The sequence below is a fragment of the Triticum urartu genome, chromosome 1A, assembly GCF_056163025.1.
Source record: "Triticum urartu cultivar PI428250 chromosome 1A, HENAU_Tu73, whole genome shotgun sequence".
Lineage (NCBI taxonomy): Eukaryota > Viridiplantae > Streptophyta > Magnoliopsida > Poales > Poaceae > Triticum > Triticum urartu.
In genome coordinates, this window is record NC_141873.1 from 311,468,742 (window position 1) to 311,493,191 (window position 24,450).

Below are 24,450 nucleotides of genomic sequence, written 5' to 3' on the forward strand. Positions count from 1 at the left end.
GGATCTTTCCAACATGTTGTGCTTGCCAAATGATAAAATTTCAAAAGGAAGGGTGAAGATCACCAAGACTCTTATGTAAGGTAGGAGATAAAAGTAAAAGATAGGCCCTTCGCAGAGGGAAGCAGAGTTTATCATGCGCTTTTATGGTTGGATGCACAAAATCTTAATGCGAAAGAATGTCACTTTATATTGCCACTTTTGATATGGACCTTTATTATGCAGTCCGTCACTTTTATTTCTTCCATATCACACGATCGTATAAAGCTTATTTTCTCCCACACTAATAAGTCATACATATTTAGAGAGCAATTTTTATTGCTTGCACCAATGACAACTTACTTGGAGGATATTACTCAATCCATAGGTACGTATGGTGGACTCTCATGGCAAAACTGGTTTAAGGGTGTTTGGAAACACAAGTAGTATCTCTACTTAGTGCATAGAATTTGGCTAGCATGAGGGGGAAAGGCAAGCTCAATCATGTTGGACGATCCATGACAACATAATGTATCTCAGATGTAAGAAAACATAACCCATTACGTTTTCTTCCTTGTCCAACCTCAACTCTTTAGCATGTCATATTTTAATGAGTGCTCACAGTCATAAAAGATGTCCAAGATAGTATATTTATGTGTGAAGACCTCTCTTTCTTTATTATTTCCTATTAATTGCAACGATGACCAAAACTATGTTTGTCAACTCTCAACAACTTTTTATCATCATACTCTTTATAGGTGAGCTCATTACTCTCCATAAGATCCATATGATCTCTTTTATTTCTTTTTATTCTTTCTCTTTTATTTTATTCACTCAAGATCATGGCAAAATAATCAAGCCCTTGACTCAACACTAATCTTTATTATATATAGTTCACGGACTCGATTACATAGAAGGATCATAAAGCAAAACTCACAACTTGATCATACTAAGAACTTTATTCTACTAGATCAAAATATTATCAAAAGGATCGAACTAAGAAATGCGGTAAAGATAAAAGTGATGGTGATACGATACCGGGCACTCCCCTAAGCTTGGTAGTTGCCAAGGGGAGTGCCCATACCAGATATACAATTCTTCTTTGTTGGTGGAGAGGGTGGAGTTGTTGATGATGTAGGCTTGTCTTCCTTCTTCCAAGGCATAGGCTCGCCATCATAGAAGGATGATCGAGTCTCCTGGATCCTCAAATCTACAGCCAAACTCATCCTTTTGAATCTATATTCATACTCACAGTTTTGGTTTTGCAGGTCATAGATTTGGGCTTGGAGGTGCTCGATCTTCTCGTGAAGCTTGAATATGGTCTCCCCAATGTTCTTGGCATCCATCTTGTGGTTGTTGGTGAACTCCGCGATCATCATATGGTTGGTGTCGAGTCTGTGTTCCACCATCTCCTGGCACTTGAAAACTTGTTGCTCCATTGCTTCGAGCCTTGTCTCCAAGCTTCTGGTCGTCCTTGGTCCCTCAGCATCACGGATGTGCAGCACCCCCTCACGCATCTCAATGGTTTGAGGGTGTTGGAGAACTTCCGCAAGGTAGGGGTTGATGACCTTCTTGAAAAACTTGTGCTTGGGGGAACTTGAAGACGACATGACGACCTAGATCTGTCAGAAAAACAACTCGAAACAAAGACGAGAGATATTTGCGTGATACGGGAGTCAAAACCTCTGGGAGATTATATAATGAATTTTTACCGACCAAAATATGTAACATGTAAGAAAGCGGAGTCCGGAGAGCACACGAGGTGCCCACGAGGTAGGGGGGCGCGCCCAGGGGGTAGGGTGCGCCCTCCACCCTCGTGGAGCCCTCGTGTCCTTCCCAGACTGCTTCTTATTTTTCTATTTTTCTAAATATTCCAAAACGGAAGAAAATTGCCATTATAACTGTTTTGGAGTCGGTTTACTTACTGGACCACATACCTATTCCTTTTCGGAGTCTGAAACATTCCGGAAAGTGTCCCTTATGTATTCCTCCGGGGTTACGGTTTCAATAACATTGGTTTCAACATTTATAGGATTACTTGAGATATAATGTTTAATTCTTTGACCGTTCACCACCTTCGGATTTGTGCCTTCAAAGTTGTTGATTTTTATGGCACCGGAACGATAGGCACGCTCGATAATGTAAGGACCTTCCCATTTAGAGAGAAGTTTTCCTGCAAAAAATCTTAAATGAGAGTTGTATAGCAATACATAATCACCTACATTAAACTCACGCTTTTGTATTCTTTTGTCATGCCATCTTTTAACTTTTTCTTTAAATAATTTGGTATTCTCGTAGGCTTGGGTTCTCCATTCATCAAGTGAGCTAATGTCAAATAACCTCTTCTCACCGGCAAGTTTGAAATCATAATTGAGCTCTTTAATAGCCCAATAAGCCTTATGTTCTAGTTCGAGAGGTAAGTGACATGCTTTTCCATAGACCATTTTATACAGAGACATACCCATAGGATTTTTATATGCAGTTCTATAGGCCCATAATGCATCATCAAGTTTCTTGGACCAATTCTTTCTAGATCTATTAACAGTCTTTTGCAAAATTAATTTGAGTTCTCTATTGCTCAATTCTACTTGACCACTAGACTGTGGGTGATAGGGAGATGCAATTCTATGATTAACATCATATTTAGCAAGCATTTTACGGAAAGCACCATGAATAAAATGTGAACCACCATCCGTCATTAAATATCAAGGGACTCCAAACCTTGGGAAAATAACTTCTTTAAGCATCTTATGTTGGAGATATGCCCTAGAGGCAATCATGTATGATGATATTTCCTATGTGTTTATGAATAAATATAGTTCTTGGACATTATCAATGATGTGTATCAGCAAGTACGTGAATTGTTTGTGGGACTATGCATTGTATGATGACTATCCTAAAAGGTCCCTAGTCGAAAGGGCTGCGTGGACGCGCAGCCAACTAGACTAGCATATGACACGGTCGATGGCTTGGTCTCACTAGCCATGGAGCATTGGATGCTAACGGGATAATATGGACTTGGAAGGATCTGGTCGGATTCGACGTAGTCGGATCCGAGTCGAGATAAGGTCCGAGTCGGACAAACCCAACTATGAGACGCAGCGATGTGTCATCTGTGAGTCTCCAGTACAACATATGTTCTATGTCCTAAGACCTGAGCTGACGCATGTACTCGGGATGGTGACAGACTTGCTTTGGGCCGACCGAACGCTACTCCATAACTGGGTAGTTATAAAGGTAGGTTTCGGGTTTGTCCAAACCCATGCTGCGAGACATGGTCAAGCAAGATGGGATTTCCCCCTCCAACCAGGAGAGATATACTCTGGGCCCATCGTGTGATCCGACCAGGATAAGCATGGCCATGCGACAAGGATTATGAGATAATCTGGTTTGTGGTCGGCATCACTGGAATGAGAAAGAGGTCGGGCTAGCACAAGGATGACAGACTCGCCTTGAGCTCGACAACATATATCGTGTGGCAAAAGGAATGGAAGTGTGATGTACAGGTTCGCTAACCAGCTTCATAGTCTGCTTGGTGTTCGGCATGCCTTGCTAGACGCCGCTACCAACCGTGCAGTTCGGAGGTGATCCGAACTGCGACCAAGCCGACTTGAACCTAAGGGGTCACGCGCTTATGGGAAGGAACCTACGAGGTCGGATCCAAGGACACTGGTCGGATGTGATCCGAAATGTATTCGGATTGTGGCCGAGTAGACTTATGGGCTTTAGGGTCCGTGCGAGGCCCAAGTGTTGAGCCCGTGATGGACGCCTATATATATAGTGGAGGTGCCGCACACTCACGCGGCTGATCGCTTCAGCGCTGTCACTAGGGTTTGCATGTGTTGCGAATAGACACCGCCACTCGCCGCCGGTTGTGTGAACGGACCTAGTAGTCCGCCGCACGACGTTCCTCCTGCACGCGCGGATACCGTTAGAGGCGGTGCACTTGCGCCACTCCGACGAACCTGTACATGGGAACCGACCACCGGTTGTACGAGGGAGATCGGACGCGGAGGAGACGATCCACGCGGACGCGCTGCCCCAACTCTTCTTCCACTGCACGACACTGCGCGTCTAGTGGTAACGAACTGTGATCCATCTCCCGTAGCATGTTCTTGGTTGTTCTACGCGTAGGAAATTTTAATTTGCAGTCGACGCGCCCTACAGTAGATCCCAACAGTGGTATCAGAGCCTCTGCTATAGTATTTGGATTCAGATCGTATGCATATTAGATATGTGGAGGCAATAGATGAGATATGCTGTCATTGATAAGATTGGCTGTGTGCACAGTTGATGAGATCAACTGCACATGGGGATCGATGAGGCTATGTTTTCTGATGATTGGGATCGATGAGGTCGTGACACGATCTACCCCTACTGGTCGGTTATCCGCCATCGGGGTTAACAGTGAAACGTAAATCCGAATCGGATTCACGATGATCGATGAGATCGGTCAGATCAAAGAATTCGGCGTGGTCGGAGGTCAGATCAGAGAATTCGGCGTGATCGGGTTAATAGTGAAACGTAAATCCGAATCCGAATCGGACTGCCGTGTGCGTAGCGCCTTGTATTTCATACACGATCACTCAAACCGGTAGAATACGATTCTATGCATAACTTTACTTTGCAGGGTTTGATGTGAATAGTATGGCTCATGTGTATGTGATGCATGTGTGTAAATTATACATGGCCTGCGTGTCATGTTTGGCAGCCGGCAGGAGCCAAAGTGCTGTCATTATATTGTATAACGACCTGCGTGTCGACTTCTGACTCTATGTAAAATTCATTACTAGTTGTAGTAGTTGGATAATAGAGATCAGGTTGGTGGCTTGGCGTCCCGGCGTGACTAACAAGATGGAGTTTCTAGATGGTCATCGGAGTTGGAGCCGACCTGGAAGAACATCCATGAAGGAGCCATACTATTTCACAATATGTGTTTATTTGTGATTGTTATGCTTCCTTGTTTTCTATGCATGTTAGAATGGTAGAAAGATCCCTCATGAATATCAAGCGAATTTCCATCCCCGATGTTGCACCTTCGCACGTCAAGTACGTCTAGTAGTGGGCTCATAAAATTGGGGTGCTGCTAGGTGTCCTTGAACTGAAGGGTTCGTGTCGGACACGGACATGCACTGCATCAGGTTAGCTTGACAAAGCTATCAAAACGGTTTTGGGCCTTGTGGCAAAAGAGGTCGGGAGCCGGGGTATGAGATACCTACCCGACCGATAGGAGTCGTATAGAGATACGATTAGCAAGGAGTTGCTTACCGGATAGGCATGCTGTCTAGCAGTGATGCTAAAGCTCACTAGTCGCATGTGCTAGTCGGATCCTGAATCACTGAGAGTTTGCGGAGGGATGCTGACTTCAGTGGGAGTATTTCTGTTTAAGGCTAGAATTACTCTACATAAACACATTGCTTAGTGATTGCATATTTTTCTGTTGTAGATCAATGGCACCACCTGATCAACCCAACTTTGCATTGAAATCAATTCTGGAAAAGGATAAACTGAATGGAACAAACTTTCCTACCTAGTATAGAAATTTGAGAATTGTTCTCAAGCATGATAAAAGGAACATGTTCTAGAGGATCCGCTTCCAGAGGAACCTGTCGATAATGCTAGTACCACAACCAAGAATGCCTACCAGAAACTCGTTGATGAATCAAACGAGATCAGCTGCCTCATGCTGGCTTGTATGGAGCCCGATTTGCAACAGCATTTCGAAGACGTTGGGGCTTTCGATATGATCGAGAGTCTCAAGAGCATGTTTTAGGTGCAGGCTAGGACCGAAAGGTTCAACGTCTGGCGATCCTTGATGGATTGTAAGCTAAAGGAAGGTGATCCACTGAGCCCACATGTGATCAAGATAATCAGATATGTGCAAGCTTTGGATCGGTTGGGCTTCCCGCTCTTGGATGAGCTGGCTACTGATGCAGTTCTGGGTTCTCTTCCGCCCAGCTATGGATGTTCATCTCAAACTATCATATGCATGGCGTGGATGCTCAAAGTGGTAGAGCAGGATATTAAGAAAAGCACGCATCAAGTGTTGATGGTGCAGAAATCGGCTAAGTTCAAGAAGAGTTGGTCTAAGAAGAAGGCTAAGGCAAAGGGCACGGAGATGGTAACCTCCGCCGCTGCGCCGAAGTCTGGACCGGACTCAAAGACCATTTGCTATCATTGCAAGGAAACTGGTCACTAGAAGAGGAACTGTAGCAAGTGGCTTGCAGAGCATGGCAAGAAGGCCGGGAATGCTGCTTCGGGCAAAGGTACACTTGTTGCATATGTTATAGACATTTACGTTGCTGACATACCTAGTAGCTCTTGGGTATTTGATACCGGATCGCTTGTTCATATTTGCAACTCGATGCAGGGGCTGGTAAGAACTAGGCGTGTGGCACAAGGGGAGATTGACATCAGGGTCGGCAACAAAGCAAGAGTTGCTGCGTTGGAGGTCGGCACAATGCAGCTCCAGCTTCCTTCTGGATTTATTTTGGAATTGAATAATTGTTATTACATTCCCGCACTTAGTCGGAACATTATTTCTGCCTCATGCTTGATGAGTCAGGGTTATGAATTCAATTTAAAGGACAATGGTTGTTCGATTTATTTGAATGGTATGTTCCACGGCTATGCACCCATTGTTGATGGGTTATTTATATTGAATCTAGAACAGGAACCGGTCTATAACATGAATGTCAAGAGGCATAAGCCCAATGAGATAAATCCGACATACTTCTGGCATTGCCGGCTTGGACACATTAGTCTGAAATGCATGAAGAAGCTCCATGATGATGGGCTCCTAACTTCGACCGACTTTGGGTCGTTCGAGGCATGCGAATCATGCTTGCTCGGCAAGATGACTAAGTCTCCTTTCGCAAAGAGTTGCGAGAGGGCATTCGAGTTGTTGGAACTGATACACAGTGATGTGTGTGGACCAATGAGCACAGCTGCCAGAGGTGGCTATCAGTACTTCGTTACTTTTACCGACGACTTGAGTAGATACGGATATATCTATTTGATGAGGCACAAGTCAGAGACTTTTGAAAAGTTCAAAGAGTTTCAAAACAAGGTGGAGAATCAGCTCGGCAAGACTATAAAACTTCTACGATCGGATCGTGGAGGTGAGTACACGAGCCAGGAGTTTGATGATCATCTGAAAAGCAGAGGTATAGTACCTCAGCTCACACCTCCGGGTACGCCACAGAGAGATGGTGTATCAGAACGAAGGAATCGCACCTTGTTGGACACAGTTCGATCTATGATGAGCAAGTCGGATTTACCCTTGTCATTCTGGGGATATGCTCTAGAAACTGCAGCTTTCACACTTAACAGGGTACCATCAAAATCCATAGACAAGACACCACATGAGATGTGGACCGGCAAGAGTCCCAGTTTGTCTTTTCTAAAGATTTGGGGTTGTGAAGCATTTGTCAAGAAACTTATGTCAAACAAGCTTACACCCAAGTCGGATAAATGCATATTCGTGGGATATCCAAGGGAAACCTTGGGATATAACTTCTACAACCGGGAAGAGAACAAAGTGTTTGTTGCTCGGAACGGGGTTTTCCTTGAGAAAGAGTTTCTCTGTCGGGAGGCCAGTGGGAGGACGGTCCGACTCAAAGAAATTCGAGGACCACTCGGGGACGACTCGGCTAGTGATGAGATCATACCGGAGTCAGTCAGGGAACCCGTAGTGGAAGCGGCACCGAAACCATGGAGGTCGGAAAGATTGCACAGAGTGCGTGATGTATTGTTGCTAGAAAGCGACGAGCTGACCACATACGCGGAAGCGATGGCGAGCCCAGATTCCGAGGCATGGCTGGAGGCCACGAGATTCGAGTTAAAGTCCATGGATGAGAATCAAGTTTGGGACTTGGTTGATCCGCCGCCTGGCGTAACAACCATTGGTTGCAAATGGGTCTTTAAGAAGAAAACCGATGTGGATGGAAATGTTCCGATCCACAAAGCTCAGCTTGTCGCTAAGGGTTATGGACAAGTTCAAGGAATTGACTACGACGAGACTTACTCGCTGGTAGCGATGCTGAAGTCGGTGAGGATCGTACTAGCTATAGCTGCATATTTCGATTACGAGATATGGCAGATGGATGTCAAGACGGCTTTCCTTCATGGAAATTTAATCGAGGACGTGTATATGATACAGCCCGAGGGTTTTGTCGATCCGACTAGCACTAGTAAGGTATGCAAGCTCAAGAGATCCATTTATGGGTTGAGGCAAGCATCTCGGAGTTGGAACATTCATTTTGATGAGGTCGTCACTGGTTTCGGCTTCATCAAAAGCGAAGAGGACTCTTGTTTATACAAGAAGTTAAGTGGGAGCTCGATAGTGTTTTTGATCTTGTATGTGGATGGCATACTACTGATCAAAAATGATATCTCGATGCTGAACTCGGTCAATGAGTCATTGAATGGCAAGTTTTTGATGAAGGACCTTGGTGAGAAAATGTACATTTTAGGCATTAAGATCTATAGAGATAGATCAAGGAGGCTGCTCGGCTTAAGCCAGAGCACGTACATAGATAAAGTGTTGAAGCCGTTCAACATGAGTGAGGCAAAGAAAGGGTTCTTGCCACTCTCACATGGTATAAGGCTAAGCGAGACTCAGAGTCCTTCGACATCTGATGAGCGAAGCAGGATGAGTAGGATTCCATATGCCTCAACAATCGGATCCATCATGTATGCCATGATATGTACGTGGCCCGATGTTGCTTTTGCAATAAGCCTAACAAGTAGATACTAGGGCAACCCAGGTGAGAGTCACTAGGCAGCGGTAAAGACTATTTTGAAGTACCTGAAAAGGACTAAAGAGATGTTCCTAGTTTATGGAGGTGAGGAAGAGCTCGTCGTAAGGGGGTACGCCGATGCTAGTTTCCAAACCAATAGAGACGATTGTCGATCATAGTCCGGATTCGTGTACGTCATGAACGGAGGAGCAGTGAGCTGGATGAGTTCCAAGCAAGATACGGTGGCCGATTCTACTACAGAAGCCGAATACATTGCGGCTTTTGAAGCTGCAAAGGAAGGTGTTTGGATCCAGAACTTTCTGGATGATCTTGGTATTTTCCCAGCCTCGGTAAAACCGTTGGACCTTTATTGTGATAATTCTGGTGCCATCGCAAAAGCCAAGGAGCCGAGGAATCACTACAAGGTCAGACACATAGATCGGAAATATCACCTGATACGAACGATTGTAATGAGTAGTGATGTAGAGTTATGCAAAATTCACATGGATGCAAATGTTGCGGATCCGTTGACTAAGCCGCTTCCACAACCCAAGCATGAGGGGCATGTTAGAGCTATGGGCATTCGATGTCTATTTGATTGACTCTAGTGCAAGTGGGAGACTGTTGGAGATATGCCCTAGAGGCAATCATGTATGATGATATTTCCTATGTGTTTATGAATAAATATAGTCCTTGGACATTATGAATGATGTGTATCAGCAAGTACGTGACTTGTTTGTGGGACTATGCATTGTATGATGACTGTCCTAAAAGGTCCTTAGTTGAAAGGGCTGTGTGGACATGCAGCCAACTAGACTAGCATATGACACGGTCGATGGCTTGGTCTCACTAGCCATGGAGCATTGGATGCTAACCGGATAATATGGACTTGGAAGGATCTGGTCGGATTCGGCGTAGTCGGATCCGAGTCGAGATAAGGTCCGAGTCGGACAGACCCAACTATGAGACGCAGTGATATGTCATCTATGAGTCTCTAGTACAACATATGTTCTATGTCCTAAGACCTGAGCTGATGCATGTACTCGGGATGGTGACAGACTTGCTTTGGGCCAACCAAACGCTACTCCGTAACTGGGTAGTTATAAAGGTAGGTTTCGGGTTTTTCCAGACCCATGCTGTGAGACATGGTCAAGCAAGATGGGATTTGCCCCTCCGACCAGGAGAGATATACTCTGGGCCCTCGTGTGATCCGACCAGGATAAGCATGGCCATGCGACAAGGATTATGAGATAATCCGGTTTGTGGTCGGCATCACTGGAATGTGAAAAGAGGTCGGGCTAGCACAAGGATGACAGACTCGCCTTGAGCTCGACAACATATATCGTGTGGCAAAAGGAATGGAAGTGTGATGTACAGGTTCGCTAACCAGCTTCATAGTCTGCTTGGTGTTCGGCATGCCTTGCTAGAGGCCGCTACCAACTGTGTAGTTTGGAGGTGATCCGAACTGCGACCAAGCCGACTTGAACCTAAGGGGTCGCATGCTTAAGGGAAGGAACCTACGAGGTCAGATCCGAGGACACTGGTCGGATGTGATCCGAACTGTATTCGGATTGTGGCCGAGTAGACTTATGGGCTTTAGGGTCCGTGCGAGGCCCAAGTGTTGAGCCCATGACGGACGCCTATATATATAGTGGAGGTGCCGCACACTCACGCGGCTGATCGCTTCGGCGCTGTCACTAGGGTTTGCATGTGTTGCGAATAGACACCTCCACTCGCCGTCGGTTGTGTGATCGGACCTTGCAGTCCGCCGCATGATGTCCCTCCTGCACGCGCGGATACTGTTAGAGGCGGTGCACTTGCGCCGCTCCGGCGAACTTGTACGTGGGAACCGACCACCGGTTGTACGAGGGAGATCGGACGAGGAGGAGACGATCCACGCGGACGCGCTGCCCCAACTCTTCTTCTGCTGCACGACACTGCGCGTCTAGTGGTAACGAACTATGATCCATCTCCCGTAGCATGTTCTTGGTTGTTCTGCGCGTAGGAAATTTTAATTTGCAGTCGACGCACCCTACCGTAGATCCCAACATCTTAATAGAAGTGTTATGATCAGCACTACTAGTTGGAATAGCTTCTACCCACTTAGTAACGTAATCAAGAGCAACTAAAATATGTGTGTATCCATTGGAGGCAGGAAAAGGTCCCATATAATCAAAGCCCCAAACATCAAATGGTTCAATAACAAGTGAATAATTCATAGGCATTTCTTGACATCTACTAATATTACCAATTCTTTGACATTCATCACAAGATACAACAAACTTACGGGCATCCTTGAAGAGAGTAGGCCAATAAAAACCGGATTGCAATACCTTATGTGTAGTTCTATCTCCAGCGTGGTGTCCTCCATAAGCTTCGGAGTGACACTTGCGTAGGATCTTTTCCTGTTCATGCTCAGGTACACAACGTCTAATAACACCATCTACTCCTTTATAAAGATGTGGGTCATCCCAAAAGTAATGTCTCAAATCATAGAAAAACTTTTTCTTTTGCTGGTATGTGAAACTAGGTGGTATAAATTTAGCAACAATGTAATTAGCATAATCAGCATACCATGGAGCAGTGTGAGAAGCATTTATGACATTTAATTGTTCATCGAGAAAGCTATCATCAATAGGTAGTGGGTCATCAAGAACATTTTCTAACCTAGACAAGTTGTCTGCAACGGTGTTCTCAGCTCCCTTTCTATCAGTAATATGAAAATCAAATTCTTGTAGCAAGAGAACCCATCTAATAAGTCTAGGTATAACATCTTTCTTTTCCATAAGATATTTAAAAGCAGCATGATTAGTGTGAATAGTTACTTTAGAATCAATAATATAAGGTCTGAACTTATCACAAGCAAATACAACTGCTAAGAATTCCTTTTCAGTAGTAGCATAATTTCTATGAGCATTGTCTAGAGTTTTACTAGCATATTGATTAACATTTAATTTCTTATCAACTCTTTGCCCTAGAACAACACCTACATCATAATCACTAGCATCACACATAATTTCAAAGGGTAAATTCCAGTTAGGTGGCTGAACAATAGGTGCAGAGATCAATGCTTTCTTAAGTATTTCAAATGCTTCTACGCAATCATCATAAAAAACAAATGGTATATCTTTTTAAATAAATTAGTCAGAGGCCGAGAAATTTTTGAGAAGTCCTTAATGAACCTTCTATAAAAACCGGCGTGACCAAGGAAACTTCCTGTACCTTTGATGTCCTTGGGACATGGCATCTTTTCAATAGCATCAACCTTAGCTTTATCAACTTCAATACCTCTTTCAGAAACTTTATGCCCCAAGACAATACCTTCATTAACCATAAAGTGACACTTCTCCCAATTCAAGACAAGGTTAGTTTCTTCACATCTCTGCAAAACTCGATCAAGGTTGCTTAAGCAATCATCAAAAGAGGATCCATAAACAGAGAAAAATCGTCCATGAAAACCTCACAAATCTTTTCACAAAAGTCAGAGAATATAGCCATCATGCATCTTTGGAAGGTAGCAGGTGCATTACATAAACCAAAAGGCATACGTCTATAAGCAAAAGTACCGAACGGGCAAGTAAAAGTGGTCTTAGATTATCATCAGCTGACACGGGTATTTGAGAGAAACCAGAATGACCATCTAGAAAGTAAAAATGTGTATGTTTGGATAATCTTCTAGCATTTGGTCAATAAAAGGTAAGGGGTAATGATCTTTATAGTAGCCTTATTTAATTTGCGGAAATCAATTACCATCCTATAACCTGTAATAATTCTTTGCGGAATCAATTCATATTTATCATTAGGAACGACAGTAATACCTCCCTTTTTAGGGACACAATGGACAGGACTTACCCACTGACTATCAGCAACGGGATAAATTATACCTGCCTCAAGGAGCTTTAGTGTTTCCTTTCTTAACACTTCTTTCATCTTAGGATTCAGCCGTCGTTGGTGATCATGAACTGGTTTGGCATCTTTCTCCAAATTTATTTTGTGTTGACATAGTGTGGGACTAATGCCCTTAAGATCATCGAGAGTATATCCAATAGCAGCACGGTGCTGCTTCAGAGTTTTCAATAATCTCTCTTCTTCATGCTCTGAAAGGTTAGCACTAATAATAACATGATATATCTTTTCTCATCAAGATAAGCATATTTAAGAGTATCAGGTAACGGTTTGAGCTCAAACACGGGATCACCCTTGGGTGGAGGAGGACCCCCTAGGATTTCGACAGGCAAATTGTGTTTCAGGATGGGTTCCTGTTTAAAGAATACTTCATCTATTTCCCTTCTTTCATTCATAAACATATCATTTTCATGGTCTAGCAAATATTGTTCTAAAGGATCACTAGGAGGCACGGCAATAGAAGCAAGACCAATAATTTCATCTTTACCAGGCAATTCCTCTTCACGGTGTTGTCTACGAAATTTAGACAAGTTGAACTCATGAGACATATCACCTAAACCAATAGTAATAACATCCTTTTTGCAGTCTATCCTAGCATTAACAGTGTTTAAGAAGGGTCTACCAAATATAATGGGACAAAAGCTATCTTGTGGGGAACCAAGAACAAGAAAATCAGTAGGATATTTAGTTTTCCCACACAAGACTTCAACATATCTAACAATCCCAATTGGTGAAATAGTATCTCTATTGGCAAGTTTAATTGTGACATCAATATCTTCTAACTCAGCAGGTGCAATATCATGCATAATTTCTTTGTATAAGTCAATAGGTATTGCACTAGCACTAGCACCCATATCACATCAGCCATGATAACCATGATCTCCTATTTTAACAGAAATAACAGGCATGCCTACCACAGGTCTATGTTTATCTTTAGCACAAGGTTTAGCAATTCTAGCAGTTTCATCATAGAAATAAATAACATGCCCATCAATATTATTAGCCAAAAGATCCTTAACAATAGCAATATTAGGTTCAACTTTAACTTGCTCGGGAGGTGTATAAGTTCTAATATTGCTTTTACGAACCACAGTTGAAGCTTTAGCATGATCTTTTATCCTAACAGGAAAAGGTGGTTTCTCAACATAAGCAGTAGGAACAATAGGATCATTATAAGTGATAGTCTTTTCTTCAACTTTAATAGGTGCAGCTACTTTTACTTCTATGGGAGGATGATATTTAAACCACTTCTCCCTAGGGATATCAACATGAGTAGTAAAAGATTCACAGAAAGAAGCTACTATTTCAGAGTCAAGTCCATATTTAGTGCTAAATTTACGGAAAACATCGGTATCCATAAAAGATTTAACACAATCAAACTTAGGTGTCATACATGACTTCTTCCCTTCGTCGAGGTCCCAATCTTGAGAGTTGCGTTTAATTCTTTCCAATACATCCCATTTGAATTCAATAGTCTTCATCATAAAAGAGCCAGAACAAGAAGTATCGAGCATGGTGCAATTGTTATTAGAAAGCCGAGCATAATTTTTTTGAATAATCATTTCTCTTGAGAGCTCATGATTGGGGCATGAATATAACATTGAATTAAGCCTCCCCAAGCTTGAGCGATGCTTTCTCCTTCGTGAGGCCAAAAATTATATATATAATTACGCTCACGATGAACAAGATGCATAGAATAAAACTTCTGATGAAATTCCAATTTCAACCGTTTGTAGTTCCATGATCCCATATCATCACATAGCCTATACCATGTCAATGCATCTCCCTTCAAAGATAAAGGGAAGACCTTCTTCTTAATAACATGATCGGGCACACCTGCTAGCTTAAATAATCCACATACTTCATCCACATATATTAGGTGCTCATCAGGATGCATTGTTCTGTCTCCTGCAAAAGGATTAGCTAGCAGTTTTTCTATCATACCCGAAGGAATCTCAAAGTAAACATTTTCATTTTCAGTAGGTTCAATAGGTTGAGGAGCAACTCTTTTCTCTACTAGTTGGGGTGAAGATACCCCGAACAAGCCCCTCAGAGGATTACTTTCCATAGTAACTAGTGACAGTAAATTTCAGCACACTATATACATTTTTCCTTACCAAATTCCACCTACCAAAGGCGCTTCACTCCCCGGCAACGACGCCAGAAAAGAGTCTTGATGACCCACAAGTATAGGGGATCTATCGTAGTCCTTTCGATAAGTAAGAGTGTCGAACCCAATGAGGAGCAGAAGGAAATGATAAGCGGTTTTTAGCAAGGTATTCTCTGCAAGCACTGAAATTATAGGTAACAGATAGTTTTGTGATAAGATAATTTGTAATGATCAACAAGTAACAAAAGTAAATAAAGTGCAGCAAGGTGGCCCAATCCTTTTTGTAGCAAAGGACAAGCCTGGACAAACTCTTATATAGAGAAAAGCGCTCCCGAGGACACATGGGAATTATCGTCAAGCTAGGTTTCATCACGACCATATGATTCGTGTTTGGTACTTTGATAATTTGGTATGTTGGTGGACTGGTGCTTGGGTACTGCCCTTACTTGGACAAGCATCCCACTTATGATTAACCTCTATTGCAAGCATCCGCAAGTAGAACAAAAGTATTAAGGTAAACCTAACCATAGCATGAAACATATGGATCCAAATCAGCCCCTTACGAAGCAACGCATAAACTAGGGTTTAAGCTTCTGTCACTCTAACAACCCATCATCTACTTATTACTCCCCAATGCCTTCCTCTAGGCCCAAATAATGGTGAAGTGTCATGTAGTCGACGTTCACATAACACCACTAGAGGAGAGACAACATACATCTCATCAAAATATCGAACGAATACCAAATTCACATGACTACTAATAGCAAGACTTCTCCCATTTCCTTAGGAACAAATGTAACTACTCACAAAGCATATTCATGTTCATAATCAGAGGGGTATTAATGTGCATATAGGATCTGAACATATGATCTTCCACCAAACCAACTAGCATCAACTACAAGGAGTAATCAACACTAGTAGCAACCCACAGGTACCAATCCCGGACTTAGAGACAAGAATTGGATACAAGAGATGAACTAGGGTTTGAGAGGAGATGGTGCTGGTGAAGATGTTGATGGAGATTGACCCCCTCTTGATGAGAGGATCATTGGTGATGATGATGGCGATGATTTCCCCCTCCCGGAGGGAAGTTTCCCCGGCAGAATAGCTCCACTAGAGCCCTAGATTGATTCCGCCAAGGTTCTGCCTCGTAGCAGCGAAGTCTCGTCCCGAAAGCTGGCCTGTGATTTTTTTCCTCATCGAAAGACTCCATATAGTAGAAGATGGGCATCGGAGGGACACCAGGGGGCCCACGAGGCAGGGGCGCGCCCCCACCCTCATGGGCAGGATGTGGCCCCCCTCCGGAACTTCATGCGCTCAGTATTTTTATATATTCTGAAAATGACTTTCGTGAAGTTTCAGGACTTTTGGAGCTGTGCAGAATAGGTCTCCAATACTTGCTCCTTTTCCAGCCTAGAATCCTAGCTGCCGGCATTCTCCCTCTTTATGTAAACCTTGTAAAATAAGAGAGAATAGGCATAAGTATTGTGACATAATGTGTAATAACAGCCCATAATGCAATAAATATCAATATAAAAGCATGATGCAAAATGGAGGTATCACCAATCCATGCCTAGTATCACATCCAATCCTTGTGATTCTAGAATAATGAGGTCTGTGGGAAAAACATGCCTACCTATGGTCAACGGCAGCTGAAAACATCCCTGGCTAGCCATATACTCCGCTCCTGGTGAGCTTACTAACATAGGTGTGTTAAGGGCTGCGGTTGGCAACTTAAACTTGTCCACAATTCCCCTTGATGTGTATGAATGCGATGCACCAGTGTCAAAAAGAACAAGGGTTGTAAATGACTTATTCAAAAACTTACCAATAACTGCGTCAGGCTGCTCGTCAACTTCCTCCACGTTGACATGATTCACCTGTCCCCTGGTGAAAGGGTTTGGCTTCTTTCCTGAGCTTCCATTTCCATACTTTGCCTCAGGGCAGTCATTGGCGTAGTGTTCGGTCTTCCCGCACTTGTAACAAGTAATGTGACTCAGATCCTTCTTGGCGGGGGTTGCTGGGTTGGAACGGCTCTGACTGTTGTTTCCTCCACTCCCATTACCATTCTTTGGGACACTGTGGTTGTGTGAATTTCCTCCATTGTGAGAATGGCCTCCATGGTTACGTCCTCCATGGGTATGAGTGTGTCCTCCTGAGTACGGGGAATAGCGGGGCTTCTGCTGGGCTCCACAGTTGTACTTTCCATGTCCATACTTCCGCTTGCGGTTCTCTATTTGCTGTTGCTTGCCTTCAATTATGAGGGCCCTGTCTACCATCTCCTGATAGTTTGTGAATGTTTCCACCATGAAATGCATACTCAGCTCATCATTCACTCCTTCAAGAAACTTCTCCTGCTTCGTGGCATCTGTGGCCACATCATCTGGGGCGTAGCGTGATAACTTGTTGAACTCATCCACGTATTGCGCCACAGTATGATTACCTTGGTGTAAGTTGCGGAACTCATGATTCTTCATACTCATGGCTCCAGCTGAGACATGTGCGGTGCGGAAGGCCTGCTGAAACTGATCCCATGTAACATTGGCCACAAGGAAGGTGGTGGTGTAGTTCTCCCACCATGAGGCTGCGGGTCCATCAAGCTGATGTGCGGCAAAGTGCACCTTCTCCGCATCCATGCATCCAGTAGTTGTTACCTCTCTTCCGATCTTGTGAAGCCAATCATCAGCAACAATCGGCTCGGTGCTGCTAGAGAACACCGATGGATTCAACCTTAGGAAACGTGATAGGTTGTCAACTAGGGGTGGTGGCGGTGGGTTGTTGTTATTGTTGTTGTTGTTGTTGTTGTTGCCTTGGTTCTGGACGAGCAACTCCATCAAGGCATTCTGCTGTTGGATCAACTGGGTGAGCTCCGGCGGGAAAACGAATCCAGGGTCACGTATCGAAGGCATCTGATAGGTTAGAGGGGTGAGAATAGAATAGAATAGGGTCTAAAGAGATATTTCACTACCGATATGCACATGAGACAAACATATTCAAACCACACCACTCAATTCAAACAAGGTTCATACAATTGATCTAAGCTACTATTACAAGATCTCGCGAACGATTTCTAACTACTTGGAAGAATTCTAATAGAATATGGTGATCGACTAAAAATTTTGATCGGTGGAAGACTCCATAATATCATCTCCAGCTTCGTCTTCAAAATCATCACTATCCTCGTCATCTCTATCTTCTTCAACATCACTATCGGTGTCGGTGTCATTAAGTATGATGTAGTCTTCAGAACGAATGTCCACTTCAGGTTCCGGTTTAACTATAGATATTCCTATCTTCTTCCTCAGGTCTTCATTCTGCTCCAGTTGCACAGCAATTTCCTCTTTGTATCCATCCTGTGTTTCCTTGAGTTCCTCTTCTAGCTCCATGTTCTGGGTCATCACCTTCTTCGTATCTATCATGTTAGCGCACATCTGATTCTCATAACAACGAATGTGCTGGTTCAACTCCTGTATGTAGGCTGCAATAGATCCATCCTTCCTGGTGCGAATCATCTCCCATTGCTCATCCCGGCGTCCACATATCTGATAGACGGTGTTCTTAAGATCCTTGTTGTACACCTCGCCTATGCGTCCAATGGTGATGTGGGCAGCCATGCTCTTTACTGAGCTCCAGGTTGGTGCATCAAAAGAGAACTCGATGGGCTCGGTAATTGGTGCAAATGTCCTCCCAGGGACACGAACTTGAATCATCCAGTGCTCCTCTTCTGATAAAGTTGCGGTGAAGGTTCCGGTGAAACTTGGTATGCCGATGTTCAGGTACTTAGTGACTTCCTTCAAGTGTCATCCGAAAGGGGTGTCGTCATCCGGCTGAGTGAACTTGTTCCTGGGGTCTGACATCTATAGAGTAGAAATAGAGAAGAGTTAGAAATGAGTAGAGAAGAGTATCATGTGGCTTTTCCATTGGTCGCGTCCTACAGTCTGCTTGTGCTTTGATACCATCTTGTAGCGACCCGATACCAATGGATCGAAGTCTCTGTGCATAAGTGTCATCCCTAGATCGGTATGCTGACACACACAGTACTCGAGGAATTATAACAGAGCTCAATCACACACCTATTACATCAAGGTCCTCATAAAGAGCATTTATTACAATAATATGGCTAAAGGCCATCTAACAAAATAATTGCGGAAGCTTCGAAGGTAAATGAGTCCATCCAACTCCATGGCAAAACTAAGTGCAAGACAGCGACCTATCGCACCTTAATCCTCGTCTGAAAATTCTGCAACATGAGACGTTGCAGCCGTGTAGGTCAGTGAAGGAAATATGCCCTAGAGGCAATAGTAAAGTTGTTATTTATATTTCCTTATATCATGATAAATATTTATTATTCATGCTAGAATTGTATTAGCCGGAAACTTAGTACATGTGTGAATACATAGACAAAACAGAGTGTCCCTAGTATGCCTCTACTTGACTAGCTCGTTAATCAAAGATGGTTATGTTTCCTGACCATAGACATGTGTTGTCATTTCATAAATGGGATCACATCATTAGAGAATGATGTGATGGACAAGAGCCATCCATTAGCTCATCATAATGATCGTTTAGTTCTATTGCTATTGCTTTCATCATGACTTATACATGTTCCTCTAACTAAAAGATTATGCACTCCCGAATACCGGAGGAACACCTTGTGTGCTATCAAACGTCACAACGTAACTGGGTGATTATAAAGATGCTCTACAGATGTCTCTGAAGGTGTTTGTTGAGTTGGCATAGATCGAGATTAGGATTTGTCACTCCGTGTATCGGAGAGGTATCTCTGGGCCCTCTCGGTAATGCACATCACTATAAAGCCTTGCAAGCGATGTGACTAATGATTTAGTCACAGGATGATGCATTACAGAACAAGTAATGAGACTTGCCAGTAATGAGATTGAACTAGGTATGATGATACCGACGATCGAATCTCGGGCAAGTAACATACCGATGACAAAGGGAACAACGTATGTTGTTATGTGGTTTGACCGATAAAGATCTTCGTAGAAAATGTAGGAGCCAATATGAGCATCCAGGTTCCGCTATTGGTTATTGAATGGAGATGTGTCTCGGTCATGTCTACATAGTTCTCGAACCCGTAGGGTCCGCATGCTTAACGTTCGATGACGATTTGTATTACGAGTTATGTGATTTGATGACCGAAGTTTGTTCAGAGTCCCGAATGAGATCATGTACATGACGAGGAGTCTCGAAATGGTCGAGAGGTAAAGATTCATATATAGGACGATTATATTTGGACACCGGAAGTGTTCCGGGGGATACCAGGTCACCGGAAGGGGTTTCACGCACCCCCGGCAAAGTTATGGGCCTATTGGGCCAAGTGAGGGACAGACCAGCCCCTGGTGGGCTGGTGCGCCCCTCCTAGGCCGAATAGGAGTAGGAGGAAAGGAAGGGGAAGAAGAAAGGAAGGTGGAGGGTTCGGCCTCCACCCTTTCCTTCTCTTTCCCCTTCTCTTTCCTTCCCATATGCTGAAATAAGGAAGGGGGCGAATTGGGCTTGCACCCCAAGGAGGATTCGGCCTACTTGGGGGCGCCCTAAGGCTTCCTCTTCCCCCCTCCAACCTATATATATATGTGGGGAGAGGGGGCACCTATAACACACAAGTTCTCTCTTAACTGTGTGCGGTGCCCCCTCCACAGTTACACACCTCGGTCATATCGTCGTAGTGCTTAGGCGAAGCCCTGCGCCGGTAACTTCATCATCACCGTCGCCACGCCATCGTGTTGATGGAACTCTCCCTCATCCTCAACTGGATCAAGAGATTGGGGGACATCATCGAGTTGAATGTGTGCTGAACATGGAGGTGCCATACGTTCGGTGCTTGGATCGGTTGGACCACGAAGATGTTCGACTACATCAACCGCGTTAGTGAACGCTTCCGCTTTCGGTCTACGAGGGTACGTGGACACACTCTCCCCTCTCGTTGCTGTGCATCTCCTAGATAGATCTTGCATGATCGTAGGAAATATTTTGAAATACTACATTCCCCAACAGTGGCATCCGAGCCAGGTCTATGCGTAGATGTTATATGCATGAGTAGAACACAATGAGTTGTTGGTGATAATAGTCATACTGCTTACCAGCAATGTCTTACTTTGATTTGGCGGTATTGTTGGATGAAGCGGCCCGGACCGACATTACATGACCGCGTTCACGAGACTGGTTCTACCGACGTGCTTCGCACACAGGTGGCTAGCGGGTGTCTGTTTCTCCCGCTTTAGTTGAATCGAGTTTGACTACGCCCGGTCCTTGTTGAAGGTTAAAACATCACACTTGACGAAAAATCGTTGTGGTTTTGATGCGTAGGTAAGAACGGTTCTTGCTAGAAGCCCGTAGCATCCACATAAAACTTGCAACAACAAAGTAGATGATTTCTAACTTGTTTTTGCAGGGCATGTTGTGATGTGATATGGTCAAGACGTGATAATATAAATTGTTGTATGAGATGATCATGTTTTGTAACAGTTATCGGCAACTAGCAGGAGCCATATGGTTGTCGCTTTATTGTATGAAATGTAATCACCATGTAATTGCTTTACTTAAAGCGGCAGCGATAGTCGGAGACGCAATAGTTGGTGAGACGACAACGATGCTACGATGGAGATCAAGGTGTCAAGCCGGTGATGATGGTGATCATGACGATGCTTTGGAGATGGATATCAAAGGCACAAGATGATGATGGCCATATCATATCACTTATTTTGATTGCATGAGATGTTTATATTTTATGCATCTTATTTTGCTTAGTTCGGCGGTAGCATTATAAGATGATCTCTCACTAAATTTCAAGGTACAAGTGTTCTCCCTGAGTATGCACCATTGCTACAGTTCGTCGTGCCGAGACACCACGTGATGATCGGGTGTGATAAGCTTTACGTTCACATACAATGGGTGGAAGCCACTTTTGCACAAGCAGAATACTTAGGTTAAACTTGACGAGCCTAGCATATGCAGATATGGCCTTGGAACATTGAGACCGAAAGGTCGGACGTGAATCATATAGTATATATGATCAACATATTGATGTTCACCATTTAAAACTACTCAGTCTCACGTGATGATCGGGCATGGTTTAGTTGATATGGATCACGTGTTCATTTAGATGACTAGAGGGATGTCTATCTAAGTGGGAGTTCTTAAGTAATATGATTAATTGTACTTTAATTTATCATGAACTTAGTCCTAATAGTTTTTGCATATCTATGTTGTAGATCAATAGCTCGCGTTTAGCTCCCTGTTTTATTTTTTGATACGTTCCTAGAGAAAACTAAGTTGAAAGATGATAGTAGCAATGATGCAGACTGGGTCCATGATCTGAGGATTATCCTCATTGTTGCACAGAAGAATTATGTCCTTGATGCACCGCTAGGTGACAGACCTATTGTAGATGCAGACATTATGAACGTTTGACAAGCTCGGTATGATGACTACTTGATAGTTTAGTGCACCATGCTTTATGTCTTAGAAGCGGAACTTCAAAAATGTTTTGAATGACATGGAGCATATGAGATGTTCCAAGAGTTGAAATTGGTATTTCAGACTCATGCTCATGTTAAGAGGTATGAGACCTCTGACAAGTACTTTGCCTACAAGATGGAGGAGAATAGCTCAACTAGTGAGCATGTGCTCAGAATGTCTGAGTACTACAATCGCTTGAATCAAGTGGGAGTTAATCTTCCACATAAGATAGTGATTGATAGAGTTATCTAGTCACTGTCACCAAGGTACTGGAACTTCATGATGAACTATAATATGCAAGGGATGACAAAAATGATTCCCGAGCTCTTCGCGATGCTGAAATCAGGGAAGGTAGAAATCAAGAAAAAGCATCCAGTGTTGATGGTTGACAAGACCACTAGTTTCATGAAAAAGGGCAAAGGAAAAGAAAGGGAACTTCAAGAAGAATGACAAGCAAGTTGCCACTCCCATGAAGAAGCCCAAAGCTAGACCCAAGCCAGAACCTGAGTGCTTCTACTACAAAGGAAATGGTCACTGGAAGCGGAACTGCCCCAAATACTTGGCGGATAATAAGGATGGCAAAGTGAGCAAAAGTACATATGATATACATGATATTGATGTGTACTTTACTAGTGTTCATAGTAGCCCCTAGGTATTTGATACCGGTTCAGTTGCTATGGTTAGTAACTCAAAACAGGAGTTACAAAATGAACATAGACTAGTTGAGGGCGAGGCAACGATGTGTGTTGGAAGTGATTTCGAGGTTGATAAGATCACCGTCGCATACTCCCTTTACCTTCGGGACTAGTGTTGAACCTAAATAAATGTTATTTGGTGTTTGCGTTGAGCATGAATATGATTGGATCATGTTTATAGTAATACAATTGTTCATTTAAGTCAAAGAATAATTGTTGTTCTGTTTACATGAATAAAACCTTCAATGGTCATACACCCAATGTGAATGGTCCGTTGAATCTCAATCGTGGTTATACACATATTCATAATATTTATGCCAAAAGATGCAAAGTTGACAATGATAGTGCAACATATTTGTGGCACTGCCGTTTAGGTCATATTGGCGTAAAGTGCATGAAGAAACTCCATGTTGATGGGCTTTTGGAATCACTTGATTATGAATCACTTGATGCTTGCGAACCATGCCTCATGGGCAAGATGACTAAGACTCCGTTCTCCGGAACAATGGAGCGAGCAATTGACTTATTGGAAATAATACATACTGATGTATGTGGTCCAATGAGTGTTGAGGCTCGCGGCGAGTATCGTTATTTTCTGACCTTCACAGATGATTTGAGCAGATATGGGTATATCTACTTGATGAAACACAAGTCTGAAACATTTGAAAAGTTCAAAGAATTTCTGTGTGAAGTGGAAAATCATCGTAACAAGAAAATAAAGTTGCTGTGATCTGATCGTGGAGGTGAATATTTGAGTTATGAGTTTGGTCTTCATTTGAAACAATGTGGAATAGTTTCGCAACTCATGCCACCTAGAACACCACAACATAATGGTGTGTCCGAACGTCATAACCGTACTTTATTAGATATAGTGCGATCTATGATGTCTCTTACCGATTTACCAGTATCGTTTTTGGGTTATGCATTAGAGATAGCTGCATTCATGTTAAATAGGGCAGCATATAAATCCATTGAGACGACATCGTATGAACTATGGTTTGGCAAGAAACCAAAGCTGTTGTTTCTTAAAGTTTGGGGCTGTGATGCTTATGTGAAAAAACTTCAACCTGATAAGCTCGAACCCAAATCGGAGAAATGTGTCTTCATAGGATACCCAAAGGAAACTATTAGGTACACCTTCTATCACAGATCCGAAGGCAAGATATTCATTGCTAAGAATGGATCCTTTCTAGAGAAGGAGTTTCTCTCGAAAGCAGTGAGTGGGAGGAAAGTAGAACTTGATGAGGTAGTTGTACCTTCTATCGAGTTGGAAAGTAGTTCGTCACGGAAATCAGTTCCAGTGATGCCTACACCAATTAGTGAGGAAGTTAATGATGATGATCATGAAACTTTAGATCAAGTTACTACCGAACCTCGTAGGTCAACCAGAGTACGTTCCGCACCAGAGTGGTATGGTAATCCTGTTCTGGAAGTCATGTTACTAGACTATGACAAACCTACGAACTATGAGGAAGCGATGATGAGCCCAGATTCCGCAAAATGGCTTAAGGCCATGAAATCTGAGATGGGATCCATGTATGAG